This window comes from Mandrillus leucophaeus, unplaced genomic scaffold (assembly GCF_000951045.1).
Source record: "Mandrillus leucophaeus isolate KB7577 unplaced genomic scaffold, Mleu.le_1.0 Scaffold327, whole genome shotgun sequence".
Lineage (NCBI taxonomy): Eukaryota > Metazoa > Chordata > Mammalia > Primates > Cercopithecidae > Mandrillus > Mandrillus leucophaeus.
Window position 1 is genome coordinate 683,348 of NW_012103443.1, and position 24,390 is coordinate 707,737.

The window sequence follows — 24,390 nt, forward strand, 5'->3', positions numbered from 1 at the left end:
GAGTTAATGGGTGCAGCACACCAACATGGCACATGTATACATATGTAACAAACTTGCACATTGTGCACATGTACCCTAGAACTTAAAGTATAATAATAAAAAAAAAATTAGCCAGGCCTGGTGACAAGCATGTAGTTCTTGCTTCAGGAGGCTGAAGTGGGAGGCTCACCTGAGTTCAGGGAAGTTGAGGCTGCAGTGAGCCATGATCACACAAGTATGCTGACTTTTACTACTGTTATTCAAAAACAGTGCTATACATCTTAACTAGAGCAATCAGACCAGAGAAAGATATGAAGGGCATCCAAATTGAAAAGGAAGACATAAAATTATCTTTGTTTACAGATGATATGATCATATATTTAGAAACACCTAAAGACTCCACTAAAAAACTATTAAAACTGAGAAACAAATTTAGTAAAGTTGCAGGTTACAAAATCATCACATAAAAATCAGTAGCAGTTCTATGCCAACGTTGAGCAATCCAAGAAAGAAATCAAGAAAATAATCTCATTTACAATAGCTGCAAAATAAAATAAGATACCAAGAAATAAACCTAATCAAAAAAGTAAAAGGTTTCTACAATGAAAACTATGAAACATTGATGAAACAAATTGAAGAGGACACAAAGATATAGAAAAATATCCTTGCTCATGGAATGGAAGAATCAATATTGTTAAAATGTCTATACTACTTAAAGCAATCTACAGATTCAATGCACCCTATCAAAATAAATACCAATTACATTCTTCATGGAAATAGAAAAAATAATTTTAAAATTTATATGAAACCACGAAAGATCCAGAATAGACAAAACCATCTTGAGCAAAAGGAGCAAAACTTTAGGAATCACATTTCCTGACTTTAAATTATACTATAGAGCTATAGTAACTAAAGCAGCATGCTGCTAGCATAAAAATGGATTCATAGATTAATGGAACAGAATGAACAACCCAGAAACAAATCCATACATCTATAGTGAACTCATTTTCAACAAATGTGCCAAGAACATATAATGGGGATAGGACAATTTCTTTAATAAATAGTGCTGGGAAAACCGGATATCCATATGGAGAAGTATAAAACTAGACCGCTATCTCTCAGCAGATACAAAAATCAAATCAAAATCGATTAAATACTTAAACCTAATACCTCAAACTATGAGTCTATTGAAAGAAAACTTTGAGAAAGCTCTCCAGGACATTGGGCTGGGCAAAGATATCTTGAGTAATATCCCACAAGCATAGGCAACCAAAGCAAAAATGGGCAAACGAGATCACATTAAGTTAAAAAGCTTCTGCATAGCAAAGAAACAATTAGCAAAATTAAGAGTCAACCTACACAATGGGAGAAAATATTTGCAAACTGTCCATCTGACAAGGGGTTAATAACCAGAATAAATAAGGAGCTCAAGCAATTCAATAGGAAAAAAATCTAATTTGATTAAAAAATAAGTGACAGTTCTGAATGGACATTTCTCAAAAGCAGACATACAAAGGGCAAACAAATATATGAAAAGGTGCTCAACATCACTGATTTAAAAAAAGCAAATCAAAGCTACAATGAGATATCTCACTCCAGTAAAACTAGCCTTTATCCAAAAAACAGGCAATAATGAATGTTGGCAAGGATATGGATAAAGGGAAACCCCTGTACACTGTTGTGGGAATGTAAATTAGTACAGCCAGTATGGAGAACAGGTTAGAGGTTCCTCAAAAAACCTAAAAATGAACTACCATATGATCCAGGAATTCCACTATTGAGTATTTATCCAAAGAAAATGAAATCAGTGTGTCAAAGAGATATCTGCACTCTCATGTTTATCACAGCACTATTCACAACAACCACAATTTGGAAGCAACGTAAGTGCCCATCAACAGATGAATGGATAAAGAAAATAGTACATTTTCAGCCATAAAGAATGAGATCTTGTCATCTGCAACAACATGGATGGAACTGGAGTACATTATGTTAAGTGAAATAAGCCAGGCACAGAAAGACAGAGTTCACTTGTTGTATTAGTCTGTTTTCATGCTGCTGATAAAGACATACATGAGACTGGGTAATTTATAAAGAAAAAGAGGTTTAACAGACTCACAGTTCCACGTGGCTGGGGAGGTCTCAATCATGGCACAGGGAGAAAGGTATGTCTTACATGGCGACAGACAAGAGAGAAATGAGAGCCAAGAAAAAGGGGTTTTCCCTTATAAAACCATGGGATCTTGTGAGACTTATTCACTACCATGAGAACAGTATGGGGGAAACTGCCCCCATGATTCAATTATCTCCCACCTGGTTTCTCCCACAACACATGGGAATTATGGGAGCTACAATTCAAGAGCAGATTTGGGTGGGGACACAGCCAAACCATATCACTTGTTCTCACTTATTTGTGGGAGTTAAAAATTAAAACAATTGAACTGATGGAGATAGAGAGTGGAATGATGGTTATCAGAGGCTGGGAAGGGTAGAGGAGGTGGAGGTGTTTGAATGGTTAATGGGCACAAAAATGTAGTTAGGGAGAATGAATAAGATCCAGTATTTGATAGCACAACAAGGTGAGTAGGGTCAACAATAATTTATTGTATATTTAAAAACAAGTAAAAGAGTATAATTGTAATATTTGTAACATAAATAAATGATAAATGCTTGAGGTAATGGGTACCCCATTTATCATGATGTGATTATTATGCATTTTATTCCTGTATCAAAATATCTCATGTACCCTGTAAGTATATATACCTACTATGAATGTATACAAATTAAAAATGAAAAAAATTAAGTAAAAAAATTACATGACCATTATTACACCTAAAAATAAATAATAATTTGATAACATTATCAGTTATATGTTTCATCGATATGTTAATGTTCAAGATGTTTGTCTTCATATATTTGATTTACCTAATGAATATCAAAATTGTCAATGCCAATTCATTTATATACAGAATCATTTGATATACTAGAGGAAAATTCTTCTTTCCTTGGAACTGCTAAACATGAAAACTATTCCTGGTGAGAGTTATCACATGCAGAATGTACCTGTCACTCCTGGGTTCCCCAAATGCCATTCCCTAGTTTTATAAAGTACATGAGGCTAGAGCTCAGAGAGATCAGCAAAGCTGTCATTCTGAGATCTGGAAGAGACCAGCTGGGCCAATGCTCCATGAACTGTAGCATTGTGATATTGATCTGCTGCGGAAACAATGATCTGGCAGCCAGGAATCCCTTCACTTCCAGGTCATTGGTTGGAGTCTAGACCAAGACCAGAGCCATAAAGGTGAAAGCAGTACCAGAAATGAGCTGGGGAAAATTAATGAAAGTGAAGGTTCCAGGTGAAATATAATCTGCTCTTTCAGACAAAATGTCTGGGACTCAGTGATTTTATCAATGTATAATTATGTTAATTTTTTTTCTTTCTTCTCTCCCTGGAGACACATTGTACTATTTGTTATTTAACTTAGCCTTTAAAATATTTTTAAAGGCTTCTAAAATTCTTTTTGAATTGCAATAGTTTGTGTTTATCTAGCCTATACAAAAAAAGAGAACCACTCTTCTACTTTTTCTGCTGAATATTTATAATTTTTGAGAAAGTGCATTTTTTCCCCACAATAAAGTGATGAATGGCAATGAACTTTGCAAATGGTGTGTGTGTGTGTGTGAGAGAGAGAGAGAGAGAGAGAGCAAGAGAGAGAGAGAGAGACAGGAGAGACCCAAATCAGTGTTCTCATCTCTCAATTCAGTGTTCTCAACATTCAATTCGGTAACACTGATGAATAAAGTGTTAAAGTGAATGCTGAAGATGGAAAAAGTATGACACTGCCTTGGTGTATACCATCGGCAGCTAACTGATTAGCCTTTAGTTAATTATTTAGGTCTTTAATCTAGAGCAGTGGTTCTTAAGCATGTGTCCTTGGGTAAATTTTAGAAACACTTGAAAACCCTTGAAGTGGCATGTAAACATTTGTGCGTTTGTCTGGATTTAGGTGTCTTTTTGTTGTTGGTGATGTTGTTTTTGAAGGTTTACAACTTTCAACAATTTCTCTACAGATTCTGTGTCCCTTCTCCTCCATAAGGTTTCAAACCAGTCGTTTGAGAGTTTGACAAGACGAGCCAGTGAATTTCTTTAAATATTATTTTCTCATAGTTTCTTGTCTGATTAGAAACTTTAAAAGGCCCGGTACAGATCAATATTTGTTGAATAAATGAATGAATAAGTGAACAAAAACTTGCTGCTTTTACTTTACTCAAGTCTTTCAAATTTTGGTCAGATCAAACAGCGGTCATTTATTGATTGCTCCACTGAAAACCCCAGTAACACCTTAAGTGTGCAATAGGAGGTCTTGGTGTAAAGAAATCCGTATGTTTCATGTGGAACTCAACACTCCAGAGTTCCCATGTCCTTTTAGACCATTACTAATATAGAAGCGCTAAGTGGTAGATTTTACAGTCGAGTTTAAGGATACAATTCAGTGGCTCTGTTTCTGTATCCAAGGAATATGCTGGAATTATTAAAATTCAAATAAAAAGATGTGTTTAATATGCTGGGTGCAGTCTGGATTCACTTTTCCTCTTTCCATTAACCTTCTTAGAGAGATGAACCTTTGCATATGCAAAGTATTTTGCCTCCTAATAAGCTATTATTTAAACTCAGATTACAGTCAAACTCTGGAGTTGGCAATTTCTTTGAGAATGTGGCTGTTTGTGTAATTCTGTGTTTTATTGACTCTGGACCCTTCACCCATCAGGGAGAAGTAAATTTCTCTCCCCCCAAAACAAAATGTAATATCGTTAAAGATGGCAAAATCTAGATGATATCAAGAGATTAACACTGGCTATCTCAGGGGATTGATGAGACTTTTCACATTCACACTGAAAATGCATCTGAACCATAATCTCTTTACCTCTTATCAATAACAATTGTGCCTAGGGTGTCCAGCTTTCAGATAAAGCCTGTTTACACAGTTGCAGAGGTCTTACTATATACAACACTATCCTGAAAAAAGCTGTAACTGCAAATTAAGGCAGGAAGTGAGGACTGTTAGGTCTAATTCAAACCATAGGGTAGTTTTCATTAGCTATAGTGCTAGCATTCAGTCCGAACAGGACAAGTGACCTGGTTCTTAAAGGCCCTTATGAGTGGCAAGATAGATCTACATCTTATTTGAAAAAGACAGTCTAAAAACCAAGGACCAATCTTTCTTGAGCTCCTGCCTCAATCTGCATTTTGGAACCAAGAAAAGGAAAATTCATTTAAAATAGATTATCTCATGACAGGGAGTCAGACTTATGAAAAAAATATTTAAGCTTTATACTAACGAAAGGAAGAATAAAATACCTTTCTTACTGGAGCATAATCTTTGTGAAATTAAACATGTTTAATGATTATACTCCAAAAATGTCAAGAAGCCCTATAATAACAATGAGGTCATCATCAGAACGGACACAAAATATTATCTCATCAAAGGGGATATATGACTATATAAACACATGTTTAGAATATATATTATATCTAACACATGTTTAGATATATATATCTAAACATGTGTATGATATATACATCTAAACACATGTTTAGAATATATATATATATGTGTCACACACACACATATACTTCAGAAAATGTTTTGCCCTACTAAATTAATAGAATTATTGTATTATCATACAGACAAGTAAGATTAATGTTAGGGAAACAGTAGTTCCAAATTACTCCTAAATGAAATCAGGTAAAACATTTAGTTTAGCTATGCTGTGAATTTCACAGTTGTATAATGAAGATCTTGATGAAATGATGATTAAATATGCCTTGATCAATTTTGGGGAAGTTCAGATGTTTTGTTTTCTTTCGTGACTAAATTCAGTCCCTAACATTCTGTTTCTTGTTTATGTTTAGATATGTCTTCATGAATGAAGCTGTCCCAGAGAAAATATATTAGACGCAAATATCAAATCAAGTATAGTGTGTTGTAAAAAAACAGGTGACTAGGAGTTAGGCATCCTAGATATGTATTCTTCTTCTACAGCTAAACTAGTGGTGTGACCTTGGGCAGGTAGCTTAATCCCTTTGAACTTAGATTATCTGAGCTATACTGTGAGTAAGTAGGACTAGATTTTTTTAAATGTCCTTTTGGTTCCAATAAAAATAAAATTCTAAATTGCTCTGTGAGCTAAATCAACATTGCCAGTCTGGTTAATTCTGAGCCTCCAGTCCCTTTAAAAGGAGAAGAGTTTATGTGAATTATACAAAAAATTGATTCATCTCTTCTCCACTCCACTTTGCCTTTGAACACACAGTCTCAGATATTTAGTCTGTATGGTGGCATTGTAGGTCTATTTATTTTTGCAAAGACCTTTTTACTCTGATGATTTGATAAGAAACAGTATTTTTTTTTTTCAAATGTATTGAGTTATTCCCTTGGTTTTTATTAGGGTAGATAAGTCCTTCGAGTTTTTAAATGAGTTTACATTTTCATTCTGTCTTTTTGATTCAAGTTTGAAGGGATTCTATTTTGGCTATTTTATCTCTCTGCCCCTAGGAAAACCAGACTTTAAGTTATCCCCAAGGTATCACTGGCAGCATTCCACACCATCTGCAATGTATAAATATATTCAGTTATTCAGTATATTCCAACTTAGCTAGCTTTAGTAATTTTATATTATTGGGGTCTTTGAGGAGAAAGGCATTCATTCTCTCTTGATTTATTCCTTATTATTAGTTCTGAACATTCGATTCAGCTGACAAGTAATCTAATACAGAAACAAAACCTTAAGATTTTTCACAATGAATTAAGTAACAGAAAGTTCTGGAGCCCATTCATTGTCTTTATTACAGTTGACTGGCTGAACACATTTGAGCACCCTTGACAGATTCCAGATTTGAATTGAAGAGACTTAAGGCAGGTCAAATAACTTGCAATAAAGGGTACTTGTCTTTGGAACTTGTCACTTGATACAGCCTTCTGCTTAGCTTCCCAACATGGTATCAAATTGGTTTCTTTGACAATTAATTCTCTAAAAATTCCTCTTTCTTTCCTTTTTCTATCACTGTGATAAAAGAAAACACACCTTTCTCCCATTAGTGCATGTTTCCAAAAATTTGCTTTTTAAATTTAAATATTAATATAGCTTTTTTTGGACTTTCATACATACAACTGTATCTTCATGAGAGGTCGTAAGTATAGGAACGCTTGGTCACTATAGATACCTCTTATAGTGTGAGCTCTTGGTGAGGGAAGAAGCACAATGGAGAATGAAGTCAGAAAAAGCTTCTATGATGGTAAAATAGACAAGAGTTCTAATCCCAGCATTCTCATTACTAGTTATATGACCTTGAGAATGTCTTAACCTTTCTCAGCATCAGTTATTGTTATCTGTAAAACAGGACATCTTTTATAAAGCCTAAATTACGATAATCTGCAGGATTTACTGTGCAGGGTAGGCCTTCAATAATGGGAAGTCATTTTTAAGAACCTCTTGTGTACTTAACACTGTGTTCATCTTTGGATAGAATACAGAAAGCTCACAAGGTATGACTGTCCCGAGGAGTTTAAAATTTAGTTGAAGTTTAAAGTTAGCTGAGATATATTGCAGTAGATTTCATACTGCAATCACTTATTCTTTCACTCATTTATTAACCCATTCATTCAATAAATGTTTCTTATATGCCAAATACTACTTGTAGGGCCTGGACAGTAAATCAGTGATCATAAGTACACAGCTAGAGTCTGTGAAAATATACAATTTTAACTGACTAAATTTTTTGCTTCCTACACATAGTATACTTAGTGAATTAGAGTGGTTATAAAGACATTCTGGCTCCAGACTGCCTGGGTTCATATCTCAACTCTGTCAGGAACTATGTGAGTAATTCTGGTCATGTTATTTTTAACTACTTTGAGCCTTGATTTCCTCATCTGCCAAATGAGATAATAATCATATGTATCTGCATGTGAAGATTAAATGAGTTAGTATAAATAAAGTGTATAGAATAACTTCCTGACCTACAAGACCAACAAAATGTTAATATTATTGTTATTGTTATTTACTATTTTCCAGACATCAGATTCTTAATTTTCTTTCAAGAAATAACCTCCTCGTTTTCTCAGTCCATTATTTGGCCTGTAACTTAAGCTTAAGCTAATTAGCATGGTTCATTTTTCTCAGCCATGGTGCTTTGTTGAGTTAGGATAAAAGCCGGTCAATCAAGTTCAATCAAAGTCCTTTCTAGGGCTTTTGCTTGAGTGTCCAGGAAGATGCATTCTCTCTTTTCTAATAGAATTGAACCTTAGTTGATACAGTTCTAGAGTTTCTGGCAACTTTCTTATCACTATATGGATCCAGATAATGACAGCATCATGGAAGAAGACAGAACAAAAAGATGGGGAGAAACCAAACACTAATGATAATATATAAGCCTCTAGATAGAATGATGACAAAGATATTCCTACTGAATTTTTCAGTTATAGGTGCGAACAGATTACAATTTTTCTATCCCTTTTTATTTTTAGTGTTTGGCTAAGTTAGCCAGATTTGGTTTCTGTTGCTTACAGTAAAGAAACCTAACCAATAAATAACTGGGTTACTTAGAGGTTGATGCAAGTTTCTGATTATGAAATCTCTTTCCTTTTTCTTTCTCCTTCCATCTAATATAGTCCATCTTATACCACTTTATCAATATTTGTAGAAGTTTTCTTTTTTGAGTAGAAACCTGTGATTGTTTTTTCTTTTCTTTTTTTTTAAAGTTAAATTTTTTTTTTTAATTTATTTATTATTATTATACTTTAAGTTGTAGGGTACATGTGCATAACATGCAGGTTTGTTACATATGTATACTTGTGCCATGTTGGTTTGCTGCACCCATCAACTCGTCATTTACATCAGGTATAACTCCCAATGCAATCCCTCCCACCTCCCCCCTCCCCATGATAGGCCCCGGTGTGTGATGTTCCCCTTCCTGAGTCCAAGTGATCTCATTGTTCAGTTCCCACCTATGAGTGAGAACATGCGGTGTTTGGTTTTCTGTTCTTGTGATAGTTTGCTAAGAATGATGGTTTCCAGCTGCATCCATGTCCCTACAAAGGACATGAACTCATCCTTTTTTATGGCTGCATAGTATTCCATGGTGTATATGTGCCACATTTTCTTAATCCAATCTGTCACTGATGGACATTTGGGTTGATTCCAAGTCTTTGCTATTGTGAATAGTGCAGGAAAAAAACATATGTGTGCATGTGTCTTTATAGCAGCATAATTTATAATCCTTTGGGTATATACCCAGTAATGGGATGGCTGGATGGAGGAAGATTTACCAAGCAAATGGAGAACAAAGAAACCTGTGATTGTTTTTTCTAAGACTAGAACATTTCCTGAATCTACTAGGGGTGACCAGAGTGTAGTCAGGAAGAAATGACAAAGTAAAGAAAGCTACAGATTGATTCAATTATAGGTAAATGGTGTGTTTTTATGCTTGGTAAAATGAAAAATTAAATAGTACAAGTTTGTCAATGTGTATGCAGCAGTATAAGAGATCTAGTGTATATGTTCTAAAAAGCTACATCGAGATTAAAGAAGGATAATCAATTAGGCTATGAAAATAAATATGTGGCTACAAATGTTGGTAAGCACTATGAGGGAAAATATTGGGTACAAATATTAAATAACCAGAATATCACCCAAAATCAAAATCTTCACTAATAGTATAGCTGATATTTATTGAGCACTTAAGCATACAAGTACTTGCCAAGTACTTCACCTTTGCAACCTAGCAGCCGACTAGGGTACCCTGTCCTTTGGCATTCACATAAAATTCACCGGAGTTCTCATTCTATATATAGATGTAAAACTCAAGAATCCCTTCTAATGGCCCCCCAGATTCTTGGGTTGAGGGCTTAGGTTTTTCTGGCTCTAATTGCTTTCTTCTACAGAATTAGTTTTTTTCTTTTTTCTTCTTTTTTAATTTCAGTATCTGTCTCTGGGCTTGTTGTCACTAATTTGCCTTCCCAACACTAGATTCACTTTGGTACCTTATCCTTCAAAGGACCAGTAATACAAAGTGAAATTTATAAGAGATTTGTACAAAAGTTGGGTATGAGTGTGGAATTGAACCAGGTACATACAGCAGTTCACATTGTGTTACTGCATGATCAATATCTTCAGTGAGAACATACAGCATTCATGGTCCAGGGACAATTTCTCAGTTATTGACCATTGTCCCTTCTGGTGCTAAGGCTTCCATCCCTCCACCTTGTTAGGCTTCTTCTCTTTACTCCACTCTGGGCACCTTCCTCTCCTGAGTTGTTTACTAAAACTTTACTTTTTTATTTAATACTTACAGCCACGTTATGAACTCTGTTATTTAATGTCATATAAATAAATTAGCCTCACTCAAATAATTTGGGGTTAGGAATTGCCAGTGCAGTTTGAGGCTAGAGAAATTCCTTGGCATAATATATCAAATTCTGACAGAAGAAGCTAGAAGACTGTACCTTCATGACTCTTAAGTGAGCTGTGAGAAATCCAGCAGGTGTGTATGAGGAAGAGGGATTAGTGGGGTAGAAAGAAGTAGGGGTTACCAAAAATGCAAGACAATTTTTAAAAAACTTTAGAGTTTTCATAAAGTATGATTTCTGAGTTTATAAGTAGAAGGGGTTAATTAGTAGGGAAAATAACTCAAAGCCTGGGAACAGATGCCAAGGCATAGACAGAAAATTGTTCTTCCTTTTTCTCCTCCACCTTTTCTCCTCATAGCAGAATCACATAGCTCACAAATGTCTTTTTTATGACTATGCAGTCAAAGTGTACTGCTTTGTTGTAAGACAATTAGTTCTTATTTGTTTGAGCGAATGTTCTATTATTTATAAGGAAAGGATGGAAGAATTTCTCCTACCAAATTTTTTCCTATCTTTCATTAAATTGTAATGTTCACATTAAAAGTGGAATGTCCAGTTCCTTCAAATTTATTCCCCAAATGGTGATCACAGCTGAGAGTTTATCTGTAATATTTATGATGATGATGGTAGTAATGGGAAATATTTATGGAGCTTTTATTGTATGGCAGGCATTGGGGTTTCATTTAAGTCTCCAGCAATCCTGTGCAGCAAATACTGTTATTACCTCCATTTTATGTTTCAGAAAAAGAAAACAGACTCGGAACAGTTCAATGACACACTCAACGTCACATCAAGCAAATAAGTGGTTAAACTACATTTGTGTAGGGAAGGTTAGCATCCTGATGATTTTTTCCCTCGGCTACTTCATGGTTGCTTGGATGCTTACAATCATCATTGGATGCTTTCATGGCTGATTCTGTCGCAATTTGACATTTATATTATCAATTGGTGAGCTGGTCACTGCTGAATCTTTTCTATTCCATAAATAATGATTTCATTTTGAAGAAATTAGATAGATATAAGAAAAGAGAAAAAAACCTGTCACTATAAGCATACAATCATAGAAATTTTAGAATTAAAAGTTTTCTTAAGGATGATTAAGAAAACATTAAGGAATCTGAGGCACAGAAGCATCAACTGACTTGGTCAAGGTCAAACAGCTAGTTACATAATCACATTTTCCTTTGCCAAGGAAGTAAAGTGTTTTAAGTAATTTATTTTAATGTTGAGAGATCTTTATAAATCCTCCTGCATTACTTAGATAAATAATTCTACACTACAATTGTTTTTCAGTAATTTTGTTTGGCTATTTGAGTGTGTGTTTTTCATAATCTCTAACTCTGAATTTCTCATCAATTCAGCCCTCCAGATTTTATTAGGTTTTGCATGCTCAGGAAATAACACCATCAAAGCAGAGTTATCTCCACATACGCAGGACAATTATGTTGATATATCATGTGCTGTATTTTAATTTAAAAATTATTGCCTCATTGTTTTTTCCTGGAGCCCAGTTTTATTTCTTTCCTCTTATCATTAAAGGTACAGCAACAACTAATTCACCCTTAAAAAGAAGACGAGAAAAGAAAATGTTTGCTTAAAAAAATGTAGCTAGAAAAATCTCCCACAGAGTGAATTCCCACAGTGTTATGGAGGATGTAAATTTAGCCCAGTGTGATTCAAACAATCAAGTTAGGAATTTTAATTTAATGGTTTGTTCCTTTGAATTGTTAGAAGCTCACCTCATTGTGGAAGTTGTGTTTGAATTGGAGAAAATTGAACTGAAATGTGTTGAACTTGCCCCAATCAGGTTGTTCTAGGAGGTCTGATTCACAGGACTAGAAAGAATGAATCAACATATCCAACAAAAGGAGGCTTGAATGATTTCACTTTAATAATAATGATTCTATTATCCCCCAATATTTTAGAATTTAAATATTTGGTTTCTGTGGTGGCTATATTGTCTTAGTAGTTTTAATAGGGCTGGGGAATTATCTCCTTTTCATTTCAACATAACCCAAAGTCCCATGTTTTTGGTCTGTTGGTCAGAAACCTCAGTGCCTCACAATTTAGAGGGCTTGTGAATCAGCTTGGCGGTGGCAAATAAAATGCTGGAGGAGATTGAAAAAAATGTTGGAAGAAACTGCAGATAAGAAAAGGGAGCAAATATTTTTTGTGATATCTTAGGGAATAGTTTAACAGGTCTAATAGGTCTAGAGAATCATGGCTTATGTTTGAAATTATAATAGTAAAATTTGGCAAAATACAGCACTTTTCTTAGAAAGTAAGAAAACATACAAAAAAGCCCATCAAGAGGAAAGTAACTTGGTTATAAACCTTTTTACATGTTTACCCATAAAGAAAGAAATGTTAATAAAGTGAGCTCTTTGACAGTCAAATGGAGTTCTTACCACTTAGAGGCTTTAAAAGTTAGGTCGGGTAGGAACTTCATAGCCACATATATTATTCAATTTCACCTCAAATACATTGAGACTAAGGCTCCAGGATAGTGTGTTATGCCAAGGATCACACTGGTACTGAGTTACAAAAGTATTTCCTTTCCCTTCATGCCATGATGTCTTCCTGCCTTCTCTCAGGAGTGCTTGTGACTCAAATAACTGTCATTGCTCCTGAGTCCCTTTCTTGGAATATAATGTTGGTGTTAGTTTATGGTGTGCATGTCTGTCATTTTCAAGGGCCACAGTCATGTCACACATATGGTGGCATAATTATTCCAACCACAAATACTAACTGTATAGTGGCTCAGGACCTCTTCACTGCTTGGTGGTTCTGAAAGACCCAAGCCCTTTTCAGGCAGATCCAGTTCCTGCATTATGGTAACTGAGTTCCTTTTGCCGTGAGAGATGACATATTCACAGGTTCCTGGGATTGAGACCTAGACATCTTTGGGGAGTCATTATTTTATGTACCACTCATAGTTCATCACGTTTGGTCATTTGATTGCTAACTCACCTTAACTACTTTCACACACAGATATCCGTTATACACAATGCCTTCCTTACTTCCCCAAATAGGAAATCTAGATGTAGTTATCCCCTTTGTCTGGAAGACGCAATGGAGCTTCAGAAAGATTACATTAGTTGTCCATGAACATAAAAAGGGGCAGGGGAGCTGGGATTCAAACCCTGTGTGTCTGATTTGAAGTCTGGAGTTTTAACACATTTACTGTAAAGTCCTCAACCTTCATTCACAATAAGGCAGTGGTTTTTCAAATTTACTTTAGCAGCAAAACCTTATGTTAAATGAAATCTTACACATGTAACCAATATGTCCCACTTCACCACGTAGGAGTTCAAAACAAGGTCACCTCTCTTTTCATATTCAAATTAAATGATGCTAAGTCCCATCGTGGTGTCATGAACATCTCTCTCTTTTCTCCTTGGACCTTTCCTTCCCATAACAAGCCCAACAATGCTAAAAGTGTATATTCAGTTCATGACATATAAGATACCACATGAAGAAAAAGCCCAAAATAGTCTAATGCACTTCCCAGGAGCCAAGACCTCCACTGCTGTTGTTGCTGTTGCCGCCACATGGTGTCACTGGTGGAGACTGTAGTACGAAAGCCACGGCACTGTGTGTCCATGGAAGACCACAGCAGAGACCTATCTGCACACACTGCCATTTTTGGCTGGTGGTAGACTGCAGATGTGAGGGGTGAATGGGAACTTCTTTTGCTCTGTGTTAGGCAGAGCTATGGTCATCCGTGCTCCTGCTCATATGGCTCTACCATTTAGGTAACTGCCCTTTCAAAACACAATCTACAGCCATTTGTCCAAAGCATTCTCACCCATAGTGTCTGTCTGGGAAGCTAGGGCATGAGGGTTTTCCTGTCTCAGAAACAGTTCATATCCCAAACCAGCCTCCCTTATACATCGACACCCTAACCCATGATATTAGACAAAATCCTTTTTTGGGCCCATGGTCGTCCCAATTAATGCATCCAAATGAGTGATATTTCTTTAGACATGCTACAACTAGATTAGGCTGCAAGGAACAGAAAAAGATTAAATCACCAAATGAATAAGACACAGGTTGATTTCTTTCTCATATTGTATCTTGGTGCTCCACCATGTGTTCCTTACTTTCCGAAGGTCAACTCATAGTTCCAGGTACTCTCAAAACCTGAAAGCTATAGGCATCACATCCAATATTTCAGTCAGAAGGAAGCAGGAAAGGGCAGGAGAGAGAATGACACCTCCTTTAAGGATACTTTACATCCTACTTTCTATAACTTATGTGGTCAGGTGACCACACTTACCTGCAAGGAAGTATGGGCAATGTGAATTGTATTCTGAGTGCCCACATGTCCTGCTAAAATTGGAGGATGCTGTTCTTAAGGAAAAAAAAAAAATCACGACCAGCAGTATCCATTTTAAGAGGGAGCAACCTTCCTTATTACATAGTCACCCCAGTTTATAAAACAGTTGGGAGCAGATTGCTCTGGTTGAAGCAACAGTAGTTTCTAAAGTCCTGCCCACTCAGCCTTCTATACCTTTGCTCTGGTCCTTGAGGCAGTGATAAGAAATATGGGACTACAGAACTCAGCTGGAAAACCATTGTACAGGGATGACAGCTTGCAGCTCAAAGGGTTATCTGCTTCCTGCTTTTAACAAACACATTTACCTATTTTTCTTGATAAATTTAAAACTTATGGAAAAATTAAGGTATAGTATAATAATAATATGCCTGTAACCCAGATTCACCCTCATCACATAAGGTACCAGTGTTGTTTAAAAAATATAAGGAATTTTGGATTCTGCTAGAATTCCTCTGAACCACCCCACAGCCTCACTGTCCACTTTCTTCAAGTCTATGGCCAACATGGCTCTCCCCAACTTGTATCATAATACTGGTAGGTATCCTTCTAGATCATTTTTTTCCCAATTAGCTAGAGTCCATACTTTATTCTTATTTCCTTTGTTCTTACCTAATATCCTTTTTCAGTGCCAGGATTCCATACAGGGATGTCACATGATATTTAGGAGTTTAGTAGTCATGTCTCCTTTGAGTCCTCTTGTGGTGACAGATTCTCATACTTTGCTCGTTTTTGATGGCTTTCGTAATTCTGGTTGGGCATTTTATAGGATGCCTCTCTACTTGGATTTGTCTGATGTCTTTATCACGACTAGGGTTATGGAAAATTTTGGTGGAGGAAGACCACAGAGGTAAAGTGCCATTTTTATCATGTCATACCAAGGGTCCCTTTTATTGACATGATTTATGACTGTTGATACGCACCTTAATCACCTGGCTGAGGTAGTGTTTGCCAGATTTCTCCATTGTAAAGTTACTCTTTTATCCTGCTCTTTGCATTCTGTACTCTTTGGAAGGAAATCAGTAAGCCTGGCTCACACTTAAGCAGTAGGGAATGAAGCTCCTCTGCCCCCCATTTGAGGGAAGAATATCTTCTACATCTAGGATATAGCATTTGGAATGCTTCTGCATGAGGGATTTATCACTTCTCTCCCATTTATTTATCCAACCATTTATTTATGTCAGTATGGATTCATGGTTATTGATTTTATAATTTAGGTCCAATTCTACTTTATTTATTTTTGCTCAAATTGCTCCAGCTTAGAACATTGGGAGCTATTTCAGATAACTGCTATATCCCTTTGACACACCCCTAACCTCCCAGCGTCATTTTATTTAGTTATTTACCTTAGCAATTCTTTATTTTCTGGTACTACAAGATGCCCCCAGGCTCATTATGTCCCAGCCAGAGAATCAGCCATCTATTCAAGAAGCCCTGATTTCTTTTATTGGAGGATGATATAAATTGCTATTTCTTTTATTGGAGGATGTCTATGTACACATATACATACATATACACACACATATATGTATATACATATATACATATATATGTAGAGGATTTTCATTTTAACAGGATTTAGTTGTGAGCTAACAACAATGCAGTTCTAATTGTGGCATTTTTTAGCATTAAAGGAACAGGTGATAGAATACTTAGGGGGTGGTCCTTGGAGCTACTGGCCCCTACCACCATCACGTTGTGAAAGTAGTCACTTATTCAAATAGGTGACTTCAAACCTTTAAACTTTCTTTGAGTCATAAACAGCTTTTGGAAAGCTGCAAGAAGGTTAACAAACCTTTTGCCCAGGAAAAGAAAAACCATAAGCAAACACACACAGAATCTGCCCAGGATTCCTAATGTTCATAGGCTCCTTGAAGTTCTGACCTAGGGCAGCCGGTGACTCCTGGACAGGGGACCATGGTGTAGCAGAAGGGCCAGGATGGCCACATGCCTTGGTTCTTGGTTGCTGTTTTTCTCAAGCTTTATTTTCATTGTGACCTCTTTTCTGGCCAAGAAAATGGAGTCATTTAACAAATACATAAATAAAAGCCTGATTTAACATCATAGTTTCTTCATTGGTTGATTACAAACATTTTATTTTAAGCTGCTTCTTTTATGTACAATCATGATGGAGTTGTTTTGGGTTCTTTTTTGGTTTGTATGATTTAAAGAAAAAAATCAGAGGTAATTTGCATGGTTTCTTTAATTCATATCTCTTTGAATTTTGTTTGAGTCACTTCCTCTTTGCATCAATGGTTCCTATTTAAAACCCGTACAGTGAGAAGAAGTGTATATTTAGCATAAAGTTGTGCCTGTGAGAGCTGACATCAGTGCAGGACTGAAAGAGTTAACTAAGTTAAATCTCAGTACATTTTTCTGAAGCTGTGTTTAACACTGATTATTTCAAGGTGGTTTTTATAATCACTTCCAAATGTTTTAATGAGGCTGTTTTTCATTTTTCACTAGACTTCTTTAAAAATTTTTTCCTTTCCATATTGATTTTCCAGCCACTTTCCTTAATGCCACCATTGGCAGACCCCTCCATGCACTTTTACAGTTTGTTCCGGAAACTCCCCTCCATCTCCTGGCCCCACCTCTCTTCCTGTCTCCTGGGTGCTCTTCATCCGAGGAGGATGCTCTTCTGGTCTGATTCCTCCTGGTTTCTCTTGCAGCCTGAGTCCTAGGCCATGTGCAGTTTTTATTTCAATCTATCCATTTTAGCTACCTCCTGTTGTCATTTTAGTTTTTAAAGATCCCTCTGGAATAGAATCTATAAGACTTTGTGATTTTATTGAGTTTTTGATTATAAGCATTGGAAGATCTGTTTAATCATATGTGCCTTCCTTTGATTTCAGACTTGGCCTCAGAAGCACTTGCTTCCCTTTCCATATCTAGGTTTCCCTGGCCTGGCATGGGGCCCCGTCCCTACTGTAGCAATAGTTAGCAATAGTTAATTAGGCTGCCCAAAGAAGGCAGGGCTGTGACACTTGTCACATGCCAGAGCTTTCAGACAGTTCTGTGTAAACACACGTTACCAGCCAGCCCAGGCTGATGTCAGAGATTAGAGTCAGAATGCGCCTGCCATTCCTTCAGACAGAGGTCCTGTTAGGTCATGATAAACAGCCACAAGATTTATGGTTTCCCAAAGAGGAAAACCAATTCCCCAGACTCTCTGAGAGTGATATCTGTATGCTGGACACTCTTCTCCTTGCAAACATCATGACGCAGAAACGAGATCACTCATCAAATGTGTTGTTGTATCTTGCTGCAAGAGTGTTGAGTGTTTTCTAAAAGGTAATGATAATAAATGGTCCTGTTTTCCCTATTTTCTTTTCCTTACTCTTCTATTTGAATCCAGGGCCTATTCTCAATTTAGTTAAAATCTTTATAAATACAGCTTCCCACCCTTCCAAACTAAATTACTTACATAAGCTTATTGAGAGATGCTGCATTTTTCTTTTGAAATCAAAGTAGTATATTTATTTTTAATGGAGAAAGGAGGTGTGCCCCAGGTTGACGTCATGGTCTCTGTCAAGGTTATCAGAATTAAAAGCATGAATATAGTGTCCTTTATGTATGTGCTTGGGTATTTAAGCTTGCCAGTTGACTATTCCCCCCAAAATGAGAAACTATTTATATATGAATGATATTAAAGTAGTTCTACCACTCAGTGGGGGAGAAGGCAAATTAGGTACTTTGTTTTTTTTAAAAAAAAGCTTTTTAAAACTTGGATTGTTGTACAAATTTAATGTTAATTTTCCAGACCAAATTGCTATTTTTCAATGTAGTGGTAATACTAAAATAACAATAAGTTATGGACACATAATAAGAATCCACATTTTCCCAAGAACATTCAGATGGAACAATATGAATTGTCAAATCATTTGGATAAATACAGTCCCCAAAACCCAAATGTTTTCTTTTCACATATCTAAACATGTGAGTATTTGGAAATGTCAATTAAGGGTTGATATTTTTCTTCTTTCAAGCAGATATTTGGCACCCTGTGAACAGGACAGTGTGTGTGGCTAAAAATTATGTGTTAAATGCATTGCAGGTTGAAGCACAAAGGCCCATTTGAAAAGAATCTTTGGAAAATCACAGTATCAGGGTCTCTGTACCATGAACTGGGTTCCCAGACAATATCCTTTCATGATTTCTTCTTGAATGCCCACAGAAGTGATTGATCTGACTGTAGTCCTAGTCGGCTTGAGCTATCCAAAGTCAAGAAAAAAGTGTTACTTGAATCTGGGATCTTTTATTAATAAGATTAATTGGCATAAAATTTCACAGTTGAGAAAGGATACCAAAAAGTAAGATAAAATAGGGGTTCTAGTGAGAAACAGATACCCATCCCCAAGGAAATAAATGTGAGCACAGATGTAATGTTAACACAAAGAAAAGGCGAAAATGTGTAGTTGCTGTGCATAGCGGCGAGCTCCCTCCTAGGGCTACGTCCTGGCTTCCAATTCTGTTCCCCCTATTATCTCCAACTCAAAGATTCTGCTTTTGGAGCTGAAATTCTCCATGCTTTTCTCTACCCTAAGGGAATGCATTCAGTTTTTCTGGAAGTTTTTATTTTGTGAAAGCTAAATCTCTTTGCTTTTATCTCGGCAATGATGTATTTTCACAAACGCAGGGCTGGCAGTCCCAGCAACAATTAGTCCAGCCTCTGCCTGGTCCCGCGAGGGGATGGGCAGCACCAGCTCACTCCCACTGGCATCCGTATCCTCATTAATGTTTTTTTCTTTTCCGACATGCTTTTCTTTTTTGGTTCTCTTAACTGTGACCAATCACAGGGTCAGCTTGAGATCTGCTTGTTCCATAAAGTCTTTCTTAGGGATTCTGGCCTGTTTGTTCTCTCTTTCCTTGGATATTGAATGACACTGGCTCCTGATTGAGCCCTTGGTTATATACTATCTTCTACTTCTTTCTCTCTCTCTCACCTCACATATGTTAGCTTCAGTCTTATCAGCTAGACTGTAGGCAGCTTGAGAGACAAGAGACTCATCTTCCAGGAGGTCTCTTCATAACCACACTCATGATGAGGGGCATGTAATTTTTACTATTTGTCACATCTCCACTGTGGGCTTGATGGACTTGGGTAACAAGGAGGTTTCCTTTTCTTGAGAGGAAGGAGGCCCTGAAGAATGTATTGGAAAATATTCTCTAATTATGTCATTAATGGATTATAAAAGATGATTGGGGTTTCTGAGACAGATATCACAAGTTATTAACTGTCCACTGTTGTGAATAAATTTCAAATTCCTGGGATCGATGATGTTGGGCAAAATTAGCCTAACATTATTGTTTCAGCAAAGTATCTGACAATGCTATCTTTTTGTAATCTTTTGGGACATGCAAACTGAGCTAGCTCAATGCTGTACAGATTGTTTTTCCATGTGCTAAAATCAGTTACACTTGCATTTTTAAAATGTGGCTTAAAAAATTCATAATGCTGTTTTCCCAACTGGCACGTATCCCTTATGGCACTAAACCACATTTCTGGGGTAAGGTGGATGAGATGTTTTAGGGAGATGCACCAATGGACATTTTTAAATGAAAACATTTATTTTATAGATTCAGGCAGGGGGTACATGTGCAGATTTGTTACGTAGATATATTGCATAGTGTTGGAGTTTAAGCTTCGAGTGTACCCATCACCTGAATAATGAACATCATACCCAGTGGTTAAGTTTTCAACTTACATTCCTCAACTCACCTTTCCCCCTTTTGGAGACCCTCAGTCTCTGTTATTTCTCTCTGTATGTCCATGTGTGCCCATTGTTTAGCTCCCAACTTACAAATGAGAACATGTGATATTTGGTTTTCTGTTCCTGAGTTATTTCACTTAGGATAATGGCCTCCAGCTCCATCCATGCTGCTGCAAAAAACATGATTTCATTCTCTTTATGGCTGAGTAATATTTCATGGTATTATATATATATAATATATATAATCTCTATTGTATATAATATATTATATATTATAGATAATCTATTATAGATTATCTCTATATATCTATATATCTATACTATGTACCTCTATATATCTATAATATATAGATTATCTATAATATATAATCTCTCTCTCTCTATATATATATATATAGAGAGAGAGAGAGAGAAAGAGAGAGAGAGACAGCATCGTATTTTCTTTATCCAATCATCCACTGATGGATACTTAGGTTGATTCCATGATTTCACTATTGCAAATAGTGATGCAATAAAAAATGCATGCAGATGTCTTTTTGATATAATTTCTTGTCCTTTGGGTAGATACCCAATAGTGGGGTTGCTGCGTCAAATGGTAATTCTAGTTTTAGCTTTCTGAGAAATCTCCACGCCGCTTTCCATAGAAGTTGTACTAATTTATATTCCCACCAACAGCAAGTAAGTGTTCCAGTTTCTCTGCATCCTCAACATCTGTTGTTTTTTGTCTTTTTAATAATAGCAATTTTGACTAGTACAAGATGGTATCTCATTGTGATTTCAATTTACATTTCTCTGATGATTAGTAATGTTGACCATTATTTCATATCTTTGTTGCCACTTGTGTATCTTTTTTCGAAAAATGTCTGTCACTTTTAAATGGGGTTAGTTGGTTTTCTTTCTTGTTGAGTTGTTTGAGTTCATTGTAGATTCTGGATATTAGTCTTTTGTTGGATGCATAGTTTGCAAGTATTTTCCCCATTCTTTAGGTTGTCTATTTCTTTTGCTGCATGAAAGCTTTTTTTTAAAGTACCATCTATTTTTGTTTTTGTTGCATTTGTTTTTAAATCTTAGTCATAAATTCATTGCCTAGGTCAATGTCCCGAAGAATTCTCCCTAGGTTTTCTTCTAAGATTTGTATAGTTTCACGTTTTACATTTAAGTCTCTAATCCATCTTGAGTTAATTTTTGTATATAGTAAAAGATACGGTCCAGTTTCATTCCTCTGCATGTGGCTATCCAATTTTCCCAGCACCATGTATTGAAAGGTATCTTTTCCCCAGTGTATATTTTTGTCAATTTTGTTGAAGATCAGTTTGTGGTAGCTATGTAGCTTCATTTTTTGGTTCTCTATTCTGTTCCATTGGCCTATGTGTCTTTTTTTTTTATTTTCAACTAATACCATGTTCTTTTGGTTACTATAGCCTTGTAGTATAATTTGAAGTTAGGGAACATGGTGCCTCCAGCCTTGTTCTTTCTGCCTAGGATTGCTTTGGCTATTCTGGCTCTTTTTCAGTTCCATATGAATTTTAGAATAGGTTTTTTCCTAATTCTGTGAAAAACGACCTTGGTAATTTGTTAGGAATTGCATTGGATGTGTATGTTGCTTTAGGCAGTATGATCATTTTAACAAGATTAATTCTTCCAATCCATGAGCTTGGGATATTTTTCCATTTGCTTGTGTTGTCTATGATATCTTTCATCAGTGTTTTGTAGTTCTCCTTGGAGAGAGCTTTCACATCCTTGGTTAAATGTTTTCCTAGGTAATCTGTGTGTGTGTGTGTGTGTGTGTGTGTGTGTGTGTGTGTAGTGTAGTGTAAGTGGGATTGAGTTCTTGATTTGGTTCTCAGCTTGAATGTTATTGGTGTATGGAAATGCTGCTAATTTTCATACATTGATTTTACTACCCGAAAATTCACTGAAGTCATTAATCAAGTCTATGAGTCTTTTGGAAGAGTCTTTAAGGTTTTCTAGGTGTATGATCATGTTATCAGCAAACAGACATAATTTGACTTTCTCTTTTCTAATTTTAATGCTTTTATTAGTTTTTTTGCTTGATTGTTCTGATTAAGGCTTCTGACATTTTAGATTTTTAATAATATTTTAGTATGAACTAGAAAAGACTTAGAAGACAAATAAAACCTCAAATTCACTGACATTATTTCTTTGGATAAAATATGTAAGACATTGTGAACCAGGTTAAAGAAAACTATCAAATATTTAAGTATTTACTTACTCTTTGTAGGTGGACAAACAGATACAGCCAAAATTGTGAATTTAATAGAAGGGAACAACTAAGAGGAAACACAGCTTAAACCAAGACTAGATCATTCAAGAAGAGGGGAAAGAATAGTTGTTTATTAACACCCATCCAATAAGAGAGACATATGCGGCTAGCATGGTGCTGACTCCATTGCCATTGGTGCATTCTCCCAACGGCCCTCTGCATGCTGCACCCATAATGCTTATTATACATATAGATATAGGTATAGATACACATATACATATACATATACATAGTGCTCACTGTAAGTTGAACACAGCCTGAAGCCATTGATGACCAGGCTGTATGTCTGGCAGCATGATTAGAAGAAAGAGTGAATATTTTTCTAAGCTCCACATCTTGGCATTACCACAAGCTTGTGCATCCTATAAGGTATGTCACAAAAAATCTGCTGGAACATATCTATTGTACCAAAGTAGATAGGACTTCTCTTTTATTATAAGCTAAAGCAGATCCTCTTACATCTCTGTAAATATCATTGCTTTCACTCACGTGTAATACTTTTCCTTGAGTGGAAGAGAAAGCATGGGGAGATACAGGAGAGAGCTGAAACTGTCTCTATCTCTGGGTCCATCTTAAAAATTGAGTCATATTTGGAGCCATCACCCATTCTATGTGGCTGTCATTCTAGAGCATCTTATTATAAAACCTCCTTCTTCCTCAGCTGTATCTGACACATGATTTATTTCTATGCTTTAAACAAAAATGTACTTTTACAATTTGACAGCATCTAAATGACTTTAGCTTTTTTACCCATGGTCATAAAAATTGGCAAGTTAAGAGAATAACTCTTGCTCTTTCTAAGTATCACTTTGGATGGCTGAGAATGAAAGAAGCCGATAAAGGGCAAGTCACACCTGGAAAGTCACACCAGACTTGGCTAGCATTACGCTAGGCTTTCCATGTTACAGAACTCAGCGACTGTTTTACCACAACCCAGAGATTCATTATAGACTTCGTTGTTTGCTGGACATGAGAAATCTCCTTTCAGAAGAGACGTATGAAGAATTAAGAGCTGCTATTCTTCTGCTTTAATGAAGCTACTGGTAGAAATAGGAATTAGTACTTAGCAGGGATTCTAAACTGTCAGCTTCCCCAGGCAGGTGCCATATCTTACTCATGCAGGGATTTTTGGTGTGTAATTTTTGGTGTGTAGTGCATTACACACAAAATGTTTGATGGATGTATATGAGGTAAACACAGTGTTATAGAAGAAGCCTGGGGCAGAGAAACAACTGAACTGCATTCTACCACCCATGCTGCCAACAGCTAGCATTTGACATTGCAGAAATTACTTCCTTCTCTGGAAATCTACTTTAGATTTATCCTGTATCTCCAGAATGAGGGCTCTTAGAATATGTAATTTTTAAGGTATAAAAATGTGCTTATATTTTAGATTATGTCCATTGATAGATCATGCCTATATGCAATAAAAAAATTAACAATAACCTCAACTATCTGTTTATGTTGAATACTTACCACGTGCCAGTTACTTTACTAAGGTCTTAAATATATTATTTAATTTGATTATCCTATCAAACATGTGGGAGTAAACATCACAATTTCCATCTTACAAGTAAGAGTACTTTGAATTTAGCACTGTTACTTTCTGAAGACATCAAAGCTGGTAAGTGATGGACACTGGATGGGAGTCCAGGGCTGCGTAACTTGTCA